Source organism: Lepidochelys olivacea (genome assembly GCF_965140295.1).
Source record: "Lepidochelys olivacea isolate rLepOli2 genome assembly, chromosome: 2".
In the NCBI taxonomy this organism is placed as follows: Eukaryota; Metazoa; Chordata; order Testudines; family Cheloniidae; genus Lepidochelys; species Lepidochelys olivacea.
The window spans coordinates 65,280,587-65,293,809 of NC_140412.1; positions in this window are offsets into that span (position 1 = coordinate 65,280,587).

Below are 13,223 nucleotides of genomic sequence, written 5' to 3' on the forward strand. Positions count from 1 at the left end.
AATGATAGATTTTAAGTGATTATAAGCGATATCAAACAGATCAAAGGAGATTACCTAGCAAATAAACTCAGTTTGCGGTTTTAACATCCTAGATAGGTAGGATATGAATTAGCAAATTCTCACCCGGAGTGATAAACAGCCTGGCAGATTCTTAAGGTACAAGCTGCCTTTGCTTTACAGCTTGGGTTTCCCAAGTTTTCACACACTGGCTAAAAATCCCTTTAGCCTGGGAGCCTCACTTCTCCCAATTCAGTCTTTGTTCCTCAGATGTTTCCATTTATGTGGCTCTATTGCAGAGTTAAACAACACAGTAGTAAAATTGCCTGCACCCTTTCTGCCAGGTGTGTTGTTGCAGGAAGAGTGAGGTACCATCATGATGTCATTATTCCCCTTTTATATCTTCTTCCCAGCTGGTGGAAAGCACTTTTGCTGTGACCTGGGTCAAACAGTTCCCATTGGGTAGTGCTATCCCTGAGAGGTTTCTATTGTACACAGTTCCTGGGGTAATCCTTGTGCTTGTGTGCATCTCCACAATAAGCCATTAACATTGTTTGGCCTTTTTACTATTGTACCTAAAAGGCTGTTTGTGCGTGTTTTCAACCTTCACAAGATGTTTCAGTAACACATACATAGCCAAACCTCATAAGTTCACATACAATAACACATACAATCCAATGAGATATTGTCTAGCAGATTAAGACTTTTAGAATGATACCCCACAAGGCATACTTTTCCTAATTATATGACAGTGGTGAATAAGGGGGTGTCAGGGTGTCACAGTATCATCTTTGTATCTAAAGTTATGAATATTGACTATGTACCAGTATTTCAAATGTGTGTGCTTCTGGGGCAACACCCACAAGGTAGTTTACATCCAGTCGAGCCAGCACATTGTGAATGGACCATTTAAGCTGATGGCCCATTAAAGAACACAGTAGGCCAAACTTGTCCCTGTCCAGTGAGCTTTCCTGTGGATTCTTTAGCCATAATATGGGTACTGGCTGCTCCTATGAGTCATCAAAGCATGCAAGGGCATGTGACTTTCTCTTGTGATCTGGACTCCATCTTGTGCCTATAATTTCCCACAAACTAGTCTGAGAGCAGTCTCTCTACATGGGAGAAGGTAGAAAGGACCCTGGAAGCATCTCCATTTTGCTTCTTTCCTGCTCTGAACTATGCACTTACATTAAAAGGAGCATTTCAATCAATGGACTGAGGACCTTCCAATTTTTTTGGAAGTTACCAGAGACTTGACAAGCCAGCCGTTTATAACATCACAGCTACAAACCTCATCCAAGAACTTTGCGATGATTGTATGTATTTGATTCCTTTGACCATTTTAACTCTCCTTTAATGCTTAAGGAGACTGCATTCTTAACTTCTTGTTAACCAGTGTGGTGAGACAAGTTTATTTTGTTGCTGGCTTGGTATACCTAATTGTAGAATAACCACCAGTCTGGGGTGTGTCTTCCATATTTCTCAGCAGTTTGTCCTGAATTTGGCATCCTCTGCTGTGACCCACTGAGGCACAGTGCACCCTCTCATGGGCCTGGGGTCCTTATTTATATCCCCTACCTGGGAATCATCAGACCCTATCACTGAATGCTGTCCAGGTGGGTTTAATGATTCCCAACACCTGCCTCTCCTGAACAGAGATGGCTGCTCCCTGGGCCCCTGAGGTATTAAAGGAGAAAGACTGCCCTGTTACAATGGGTTTGTAGTGTCACAAGATATCAGCATAGTCTACTTTACCATGAAGTAGTGCAAACACCATTTGCGCTTCCTAGTGGTAAATGCCCACAAGGCTTAGCTACCTTCAGTAATACAGGGTGAAACCATGCACCCTGCTCTCACAGAGTCAACTGAGGGAAGCAGCATCCCAGTAAGTGGTTTTTGGTGTTTTTTTTTCCAAACCACCCCAGGATCAGCTTCAGAGTTTCATGAAGCTCTCAAAGTACATGAGATTGGTAGTATTCTCACACCAAATTTTCATGTGTTATATGATTGTAAGGGAGATGCATAACTTGGGAGGGAGTATCTTAACACCACATTGGAAGCTCATAGCTGAAACCTATATCCAATAAAAATTTCCATGCACGATGGTTTGTCATAAGCTTGCTCCTGAATGCTAGACAAACTAACATAGTGTTTGATGTGAAAAATAAAACCACATTAAAAGAGCTCAACATATTTTGCAACTAGAAGGAACCATAGTAGAATCCTCCCATAAAATACAGGAGCAAATTACAGCTGCATGCTGCAGTTTTATGTCAGGGTCTCCAATGGGTTGAGGATTGAACTATTTGGGTGGCACATCTCTGTTGCCTCACCTAACTGGCAGTGATTTCAGAGTCTGATTGATATTGCTTACGTTGCAGCAGTGGAATTCCTGCAGCGCTACCAATGACAACTGTAGCATTTATGTGGCTCTATTGCAGAGTTAAACAACACAGTAGTAAAATTGCCTGCACCGTTTCTGCCATGCAGCTTTATGATTGGTAGCACGGGGGAACCTGCACTAGTACAGAAAAAGTTTTCCCATGTAGATATACTCTGAAGTGGAGGGCTGATGGTGGTGGTAAAGTTCACACAAGACCCCAGAATTTAGTAATTTGGCAATTTTCTGGCTAGCCAAAAACCAAACATTTTCACCTCACAGAAAAGTCTTCATTCTGCTCATTACATTTCAAAGGAATCATGGAATCATAGAATATCAGGGTTGGAAGGGACCTCAGGAGGTCATCTAGTCCAACCCCCTGCTCAAAAGCAGGACCCATACCCAATTAAATCATCCCAGCCAGGGCTTTGTCAAGCCTGACCTTAAAAACTTCTAAGGAAGGAGATTCCACCACCTCCCTAGGCAACGCATTCCAGTGTTTCACCACCCTCCTAGTGAAAAAGTTTTTCCTAATATCCAACCTAAACCTCCCCCACTGCAACTTGAGACCATTACTCCTTGTCCTCTCCTCTTCTACCACTGAGAATAGTCTAGAACCATCCTCTCTGGAACCCCGTTTCAGGTAGTTGAAAGCAGCTATCAAATCCCCCCTCATTCTTCTCTTCTGCAGACTAAACAATCCCAGTTCCCTCAGCCTCTCCTCATAACTCATGTGTTCCAGACCCCTAATCATTTTTGTTACCCTTCGCTGGACTCTCTCCAATTTATCCACATCCTTCTTGTAGTGTGGGGCCCAAAACTGGACACAGTACTCCAGATGAGGCCTCACCAATGTCGAATAGAGGAGAACGATCATGTCCCTTGACCTGCTGGCAATGTCCCTACTTATACAGCCCAAAATGCCGTTGGCCTTCTTGGCAACAAGGGCACACTGCTGGCTCATATCCAGCTTCTTGTCCACTGTCACCCCTAGGTCCTTTTCCGCAGAACTGCTGCCTAGCCATTCGGTCCCTAGTCTGTAGCGGTGCATTGGGTTCTTCCGTCCTAAGTGCAGGACCCTGCACTTATCCTTATTGAACCTCATCAGATTTCTTTTGGCCCAATCCTCCAATTTGTCTAGGTCCCTCTGTATCCTATCCCTGCCCTCCAGCGTATCTATCACTCCTCCCAGTTTAGTATCATCCGCAAATTTGCTGAGAGTGCAATCCACACCATCCTCCAGATCATTTATGAAGATATTAAACAAAACCCGCCCCGGGACCGACCCCTGGGGCACTCCACTTGACACCGGCTGCCAACTAGACATGGAGCCATTGATCACTACCCGTTGAGCCCGACAATCTAGCCAGCTTTCTACCCACCTTATGGTGCATTCATCCAGCCCATACTTCCTTAACTTGCTGACAAGAATACTGTGGGAGACCGTGTCAAAAGCTTTGCTAAAGTCAAGATACAATACATCCACTGCTTTCCCTTCTTCCACAGAACCAGTAATCTCATCATAGAAGGCGATTAGATTAGTCAGGCATGACCTTCCCTTGGTGAATCCATGCTGACTGTTCCTGATCACTTTCCTCTCATGTAAGTGCTTCAGGATTGATTCTTTGAGGACCTGCTCCATGATTTTTCCGGGGACTGAAGTGAGGCTGACTGCCTGTAGTTCCCAGGATCCTCCTCCTTCCCTTTTTTAAAGATTGGCACTACATTAGCCTTTTTCCAGTCATCCGGGACTTCCCCCGTTCGCCACGAGTTTTCAAAGATAATGGCCAATGGCTCTGCAATCACAGCCGCCAGTTCCTTTAGCACTCTCAGATGCAACTCATCCAGCCCCATGGACTTGTGCACGTCCAGTTTTTCTAAATAGTCCCTAACCACCTCTTTCTCCACAGAGGGCTGGCCATCTACTCCCCATGTTGTGATGCCCAGCACAGCAGTCTGGGAGCTGACCTTGTTCGTGAAGACAGAGGCAAAAAAAGCATTGAGTACATTAGCTTTTTCCACATCCTCCGTCACTAGGTTGCCTCCCTCATTCATTAAGGGTCCCACGCTTTCCTTGGCTTTCTTCTTGTTGCCAACATACCTGAAGAAACCCTTCTCGTTACTCTTAACATCTCTCGCTAGCTGCAGCTCCAGGTGCGATTTGGCCCTCCTAATTTCATTCCTACATGCCCGGGCAATATTTTTATACTCTTCCCTGGTCATATGTCCAACCTTCCACTTCTTGTAAGCTTCTTTTTTATGCTCAAGATCCGCTAGGATTTCACCGTTAAGCCAAGCTGGTCGCCTGCCATATTTACTATTCTTTCGACACATCGGGATGGTTTGTCCCTGTAACCTCAACAGGGATTCCTTGAAATACAGCCAGCTCTCCTGGACTCCTTTCCCATTCATATTAGTCCCCCAGAGGATCCTACCCATCCGTTCCCTGAGGGAGTCGAGACAATTGGCACTAAACCTAAAGCCTAGTGAAGCCCATAGAAAGATTCCCATTGGGTTCAAGTGATCTGGGTCAGGCACTTCATGCTGAAGCACCCTCTTCAGTGGTTACGAATAACTGATCACTTGACCAGTCACCTAATTAACGAACACAGTGAGAGGCCCACTGTGGCACTCAGAGATGGGGACACTTCAAATACAGTCTACTTCAACGAATGTATTGTTTTCACATATTGCTGTAAGCATTAGACAGGTAAAGGACCCCTTCAGTTTGTTAATTCACTTGAAATAATTCATTAGCTAACACTCTTCAGCTGTGACAATCAGCAGAGCAGGCTCTTGTAATATATGTAAGTATAAATGCAGTGGGCCGTGTGAGGAATAGTATAAGGTTATAATCTTAAAGCTGTAATAGCACTGGAAATAATGCTAACTCAACCCAGACCTGTATTAGTGTCATGCTATTTCTGGTCTTATTCTATTCTTAGCTAGAGATGGAATTATCAGAATTTAAATGGCAACTCATTGTGAAGGAAAAGAGCAGCAATGACAGTTACACTAATGCTATTCAGTACTTAGATACTACACTGATGGGAGCTATATACATAGAGTTCTTCAAAGATGGCTGAGCCACTCTCCATTGAGTCGCCCACCACTTGCAGGCTGCTTTAACTTGTGACAATTGTCATCAACCCCCAGGATCAGTTATGGACACGGGGCACCCCAGTCAAGAAATCATTGCCCCAGCAACGCTGTTTACAGTGGTCACTCAGAGGAATGGAAGCTACTTGTTTAGTGGGACATTATTTACTTGTTAATACTGTTTGAACTTAAGTAGAGAAATTGCTATCAAACCAGTTGGCCCCTGCATCTTTTCTCAGCCTCTTCACCTCAGCCCCACTCCACACCTGCCCTTCGTTGCCTCCTCCTTCCTTTACTGTTCCCTCCCTTCAATATCTCCGATCCCTGCTCTTGTATTTCCATTCAGCATATCCTCTCCCAACTAACCTTCTCCCCAAAAATTGCGGAACTAGTGCCGTATTTGCCACCATCACATTGTTCACTCTGCTAGAGTGTAACAGCTCTTTCTACTACCCTTTGTCCATGCCATCTGTTTAGATTTGTAAACTTTTTGGAGCATGGACTCTGTATTTATACAGTGCCTAGCACAATGGGATCATGTTCTTGTTGGCCCCTACATACTACTCAAACAAACATGATTAATATTACTACTAATGAAATTAGTTTAGCTTGCTTTGTTTTTGTTCATTTTTTAGTGGAGGCATATTCACCCAAGTAAATACATAAAATAAAAAAAAAAACCCTCTTTTGCCTAATGTTTGTAAATTCTGCCCTTGCTTTTACTCTCCCCGCTCCTTGTTACACCACAAATACTATTTTATTAACAAAATTTCAGATTTTGCCATCTTGTATTCATGGTTCACAGGGTGTGTGTGTTTTTTTTAATCATTCATGTCATGTTTTTATCTAATCAGGAATAAAACGAATACATTCTTGAAATAAGACTTTTTAAACATACTTAACACATGACCAATTTCGTTAATGCATGCTGACAAGTGTTGTAGTTTTAGATTACCATCATTTTATACATCTGTATCTAACTATCTTGCTTATAGTGTAATATAACTGGGGCTTGGAACACCACTTTCCATTTATCAGTAAACCACTATGATGGATTTAGCAGAAGGTCATAGCCCATGAATGCAACAAGTGTAAGGCCTGACTATGCAATCTGAAGTCAATGGAAGTTTTGCCATTTACTTCAATGAACCAGGAATGGGTCCCTATTTTTAACAGTATTATAATATTTTTTTATCAGCAGGGGCAGAAAAATAACTTTTAAAAAAATTGCATTTAGATTTTAAAACTTAGTAGGAATATTTCATTTTTCAATGGGAGATTTCCTGCCCCAGCACACAATAGGACACATTTTTGTTTAGCAGCTCAATTTATTGTGTCCTTATAAATTAAATAAACACACAAACTATATAACGTCTGTGACTAAAATACAGAAAACAATTGCCTCAAGTGCAGCTTTAAAATAGAAGTAATAGCTCTCTTGGACGCAACAAAAGAGTGCACTCCAGATTGGTGAGGGTCAGCTAAAACCCTGGGACTAGATCCTTAATTCATGTAAAATCAGCAATGTTCTGTGGAAATCAACAACACTACATTTATTTACACCAACTGAGGATCTAGCCCCTAAGGTTTGGAGCCCAAGTCTGAGTCACTAGAAGACTGACATTGCTAAATGTTATAAAGAGAAAAACTAATTAATCAAATTAAAGATTCAGCCACCCTTACTCATGTTGAGTTGGACCCTACTCCACTTAAAAAAAGAAGTTACTCATTACTCAACATGAGTAAGGTTGGCAGACTTTGACCCACAGTGTTCTAAAAACAACCACTTCAAATCTATCATTCTTACTGGGTCCAGGCTTAAGATTGACACGTCTGACTTATACTAGATGACCCTTGCAGTCCCTTCTAACCCTATGATTCCATTACAATAAAAGAAAGAGAAGCAGTACTGACAATCACATGCATGGTTAATAATGAATAAGGAACCTCCAGTATAACACATCTTCTATGACCACCTTCACAACTGAGACAATGGAGACCTTTATACTGGCAATGATGGTGTCAGGAATTGAATTGAGTCAGGAATTATGGTGTCTAAAGTAATTTCCTTTTGATGGCAATAAACAAGCAAAACCTTATAATCTGCATGAAAAATAAAATCAGGAAGAGAAACAACACCATGGTATTTCATGGACTTTGATCTTTTGATTATCAAATAATTGCTGTTTCTGAGGAGGCAATGTAATGATGCACAATATATACTGCAGTGAAAGAGTAATGCAATCACATGTTGAAGAGTCACTTTTGGCTCCTTTTGGACAAGAGTGTACTAGCTTGCCTGCCTACTTCATATATAATTGCTGTCTTCATGATGAAAATATTACAGTTGGTCAGAAATCAAGTTGAACTTGTTGACTAATTTGATGTAAATTAATGCAGCTGGGATCTTGTGGTGGTGTCTTTTTTTTCTTTAGTTTAGTTTCATTATTTTTTTTTCATGGAAATTTCTGGGGAAATAACACAGAAGAGGGTAAAACAAAAATAAAAAAGAGTTTAAGGGTCATTTAATCAAGCAATAAAATCAAGCAGTCTTAGAAATAATTCTGCTCTAATCAGAGGGGAGGATATACTGTTACCTGTCAGTGACTGAAGAATAGCTAATTAAAATATACAGCTTGTGGAAAGTGCATTTTTCAGAACCTTTTTAACCCTCTGAGTTAAATGAAGGGAATGTAAATGTTGTATTATTTGGTACAACGTGGTGCACATTTTAAAGCACGAGCCAGACTGAAAATTACACAAAGCTATATAAAATTATCACTGTCCACAATCTGGTCTCAGAGGAGGCAACCAACCTCAAGTGCATCTCAGAAACGTAGATAAATGACAGGTTTCAGAGTAGCAGCCGTGTTAGTCTGTATCCGCAAAAAGAAAAGGAGTACTTGTGGTACCTTAGAGACTGAATAAATTTGTTAGTCTCTAAGGTGCCACAAGTACACCTTTTCTTTTTGTAGATAAATGACTCCACCAACTCTTGGGGGACAAGCTCCAAAGTTTATAACTCATTAATTTTAACTTTAAAAAGGACTGGGACTTATAGTGCCTTTATCTGAATGATCCAGTGTTATTGTAGCTGTGTGAGAACCAGGATATTAGAGAGACAAGGTGGGTGAGGTAATACCTGATATTGGATCAACTTCTCTTACTGAGAGAGAGACAAGCTTTTGAGCTACACCAAGCTCTTCTTCAGGTCTGGGAAATGTAACACCAGTTAACACCTTCCCAGTCATAAGGGCGAAAGGGGAAAAAAAACCTAGCCACTTCACCTGAAATGCTCCCTTGAAATATGTGTTAACTCTTATGCTAAATAATCTCTTTCATCTTGTATTTAGCTGTGACACTGAGTATTTCCCAGACCTGAAGAAGAGTGCTGTGTAAGCTCAAAAACTTGTCTCTTTCACCAACAGAAGTTGGTCCAATAACAGATATTACCTCACCCACACTGTTTCTCTAATATATTTAAAATATTTATTATGAAAATCGGTACAATGTGGAACCAGCCATATTTTGACACCAACATCTGATTTGCAATTAAACACAGCAGGAGGAGAAAATCCTTCATGAATTTTAAAAAGATACTGTAGTATACATGTACTGAAATACTTTTAAAGTCCAGATGTGCAGTTTACAGTTGCTTTGCAAATAAGTATGAATCATGCCATGAAATAAACTCTTTCCTCCCTACTATATTTGTTCTCTGTTTGCCCTTGATAAAATTAAAATGTAAACCTCTTCAGAATTGTTTGTTCACCAGAAGGCCAATGTTTACCAATCTCTCTATCCTGCGGGATGATGAGCACCCTCAACTTCCAATGAAGTCAGTGAGAGCTGAGGGTGCTCCGCACTTTTCAGGACCAAGACTCAGGATACTAACAAAATATCACAATCACTGAACTTTCACACACACTACAGTACCAGAACTAGAGAAAGCCATTCAGTTTGTGTGTTTATCTAGTGTATTCTATTGTTTGATGTAAATGGTGATTCATAAATTTTTAAGGCCAAAAAGACCATTATGGTTTAGACTGACCTGTTGCAGAACACAGATTATAGTATTTCACCTAGAATTCCTGCATTAAGACCATAAATTCTGATTGAGCTAGAGAAATGGAATAATGGTGTAGAAGTAAACCCAAAGGCTTTCTGTCGTACCCTACAGGAGTACTCAATATCCCACTGTGACATTACCCGGGTTACAGCCTGAACTAATGAACAGCTGTGTTCTTAGTTCTCCAACCTGGGGTGTCTTTTATACTGCTTTGCTGTGAGAGCTACCATTCCTGATCTGCTCTCACACAGTCTCCAGCATGTAAGTTACTCACAGTTATAGAATAGGAGTACTATAACCAGCCACTCTTGAATTACATTGCAGAGTAACACCAGCAAATTCTCAGTCCCATTCTTTTCCCAGAAATGTACGTCTTGCACTGCCCAGTTATTTCCTGGACAATACAAGGTCATATAAAGTCTGTCATTTTATTAGTAAGAAATGATATGCAGAAATCCTGTTATCCCAAATGGAGTTTCCCAAACAATTTAATCCAAACACATTGGATTAAATAAAACAAGCTTCAGTGACTACAAGTAATGAGTCATAAAAGTCAGAACTGGTTAAAGAAAACAAAAATAAAATACAACTAATGCCCAACTTAATAAGCTAAGTGAATTCAAAGCAAATGTCTCTCACCACATGTTTCAGCCATTTTACTGGCTGAATTTCTTTCAGTCAGGATTCCTCCCTCAATCCAATGCTGTTTCCTTTGTTCTTCAAGTGTTGTTGATGCCATGGGTAGAGAGAAGGAGAGAGATAATTTGGGACACATGCTTTCCCATCTTATAGTTTTCTCTCCTCTTTGAGAATCATCTCCAGTTGAGGTTCAGGAGACAGAAAGTCTGTGTGGATGGGAACCCCACGCTGTTTCTTTGTCAAGATGTAGATTTTCCACCCAGACCCTGTTTCCTGCCAAAAAATGGCCATAGGTGATGGTCCATTTGATCTTGTTGACACCTGGCTGAGGCATTGGCTAGCCTTTTGTCTCCGAGGCAATGGTTTGTGAATGCTCCCCAGACTTGGAACATTTCTTACTAATATCGTACAGCAGAATCTTATAACTTTACATACAATGTTGCCACACATATTTTACCAGGACAATAATTGTTAGCAAATTGTGAGTTTTCAAATGATACCTCACAAGACATAAATTTCATATAAAGTATCATAGTCCTGTAAAAGGGGTGAACGTAGGGTACAGACTGCCATACCCACATTAACAGATTTTCCAACTGGGGTTTTTAGCTGGACAAGCAAAACATACAGCGTTCTTTTACTCTTTCCTCAGAGCTACTCCCTCAAACTACTTCATGCTTTGTGCTGTTCTTCCCTGAATTCTCTCTGTAGTAGGTTATACTTCTCTGCCACCCCTTTGGGGAAATGTCTGGAACCATTTCTGTCTCAGCAGTCCTTCGCTGGACCATAGCATTGCTATGGGGTTATCCCAGAGTCCAGAGCACAACCTTCAGCATCTGCCCCCTTACAGTGGGGTGGGTAAAGTAGTCCAAATGAAAGAGTCAGGATGCTTCTGCAGTCCACAAAAGGCAGATTCTAGAGCCTTTGGAAAGCAAAGGAAAAAAAGAGAAAAGAGCTGGTACCTCTCCTTTCTGACAGGGCTTCTCAAGTGGTTATGCCAGTCACCAAACCCCTGCTTCCTAGGGCTAAGGAGCTCCAAGTTACAGCCCTGATCCCGCAGAGTGCCACCCCAAACTGAGCAGTGACCTGCCTTTCTCCAGGTTTGACAAGAACATAAGAACAGCCATACTAGGTCAGACCAAAGGTCCATCTAGCTCAGTGTCCTGTTTTCCGACAGTGGCCAATGCCAGGTGACCCAGAGGGAATTAAAAGAACAGGTAATGATCAAGTGATCCATCCCCTGTCACCCATTCCCAGCCTCTGCAAACAGAAGCTAGGGACACCATCCCTAACCATCCTAGCTAATAGCCATTGATGGACCTATCCTACATGAATTTATCTAGTTCTTTTTTTAACCCTGTTACAGTCATGGCCTTCACAACATCCTCTGACAAGGAGTTCCACAGGTTGGCTGTGTGTTTTGTGAAGAAATACTTTCTCATAGGTTCACCAACTTGGGACTGACTGTGCCCAGAGGAGCTCTTTAAGCCCTTCATGGCTCAGTTGGGGATCTGCCCCACCACACCCTCCATCTTGTTGGAATCTTTCTGGTTCTGAGATGACCAGAAATGAACATAGCATATGTAGTGTATTGAGGACTGTGTTTGGAACTGTAAGTTCTTTTCTTCAAGGCCCTGTTTACACCAGATTTAATACTCTTTATGGACAATGGGAGTCTGCAATACGGACAATGATGAACCAGTGATGAGCACAGATGAGCTACTAATGTAGATGAGGACAAACTGGGTTCAGCGCCATTTCAGCTAAGGCCACACTCTGGCCAGGAGGGGAATGAGGTTCTGGCAGCAATACCCAGCCCTCACTTGACACCAGTTCTGAGTCATCCAGCAATGAAATCTGCAAGAAGATTAAGAGGGAGAGGATACTGTATTGACCCAGACCCTAAGCTGAAGTTTTAAATTGTTCAGAATGGGTGAAAAGTGGCAGAGTTGCACTTTTAATCTATAAATATGTTAAGTCAAATTGTTGTAAGAAAGCATAGGAAAGAGTTAAATGAAGTATTTAAAATGCATTTCTCTAAAATAAAAGAATGGTTGATCAGGGATTTTAGTCTCCCAAGTGAGGTTAAAAATGTTTTAGTAATAGATCAAGATTAGAGTAGGTGTTCAAATATGGACCAGTGGAAATTTATATAGATTGGTCGAGTCTCATAGGTCAATGGTGCCATGCTCCCCAAATATTTCTGTTCTAGGAAGGACTTAGTGGCTTATTCAAAATGTGACAGAGAGATCAAGGCATCATTATCATTACCACATCAGTCAACAACATTTCTACCACCACCACCACAACAGTCCGGGATTAAGGGCTTTCCCATCACACTGTTGATCTTTTTCTTCCTGATACTGAAATATGTTCCAAACAAACCAGATAAGGGGAGAGAATCAGACAATTTTCCATCTCTGTAGCTGTGTCAGTTTCAGAGGTCCTCCCTTGTGTGTCAGTCTTTACCCCTTCTTCATTCCTCCTACCTCCTTTCCAACTGTTTTTGTCTTCTATCTAGTAAGAATCCAGTTGAGGCAACTAGGACAAACCAAACCTTGCTATGCTCATACAAAGCACAAGAGATCTTTTATAGGGGAGAAGGCAACACACCACATTTATTGAGAATACAGCAGTTAGCATGTGCTTTTCAATCACACACACACACAGACACACACACACGCAGTCCCACCAATAGATGTTTATAGTTACCAGTCCAGAGTCTGGATCAATCTAGTGGCCAGACATATTGGTAGCAGAGGGGAGCTGGGCTCTGTTGGTCGCGATCCGATGCTCCTGGAGTTGTGGCAAGACGAACCCAAAGTCCCATGGCAAAGCACCCTGTTCTTATAGTCTTTCTTCTCCGTTGAAGCCTACGGATTTTGCTGTGTCAGTTTGTGACCGGTTATTCCTTAATCGGTGTTATCTTCTGATGTTAATATTCCAAAGCACCTCCCAGAGGGCCATCCTGTCCTTTTGATTTAATCAATTGTCTTGTCTTTAGGGGTGCCAGCCTCCACCTCAGGGCAATCAATCTGC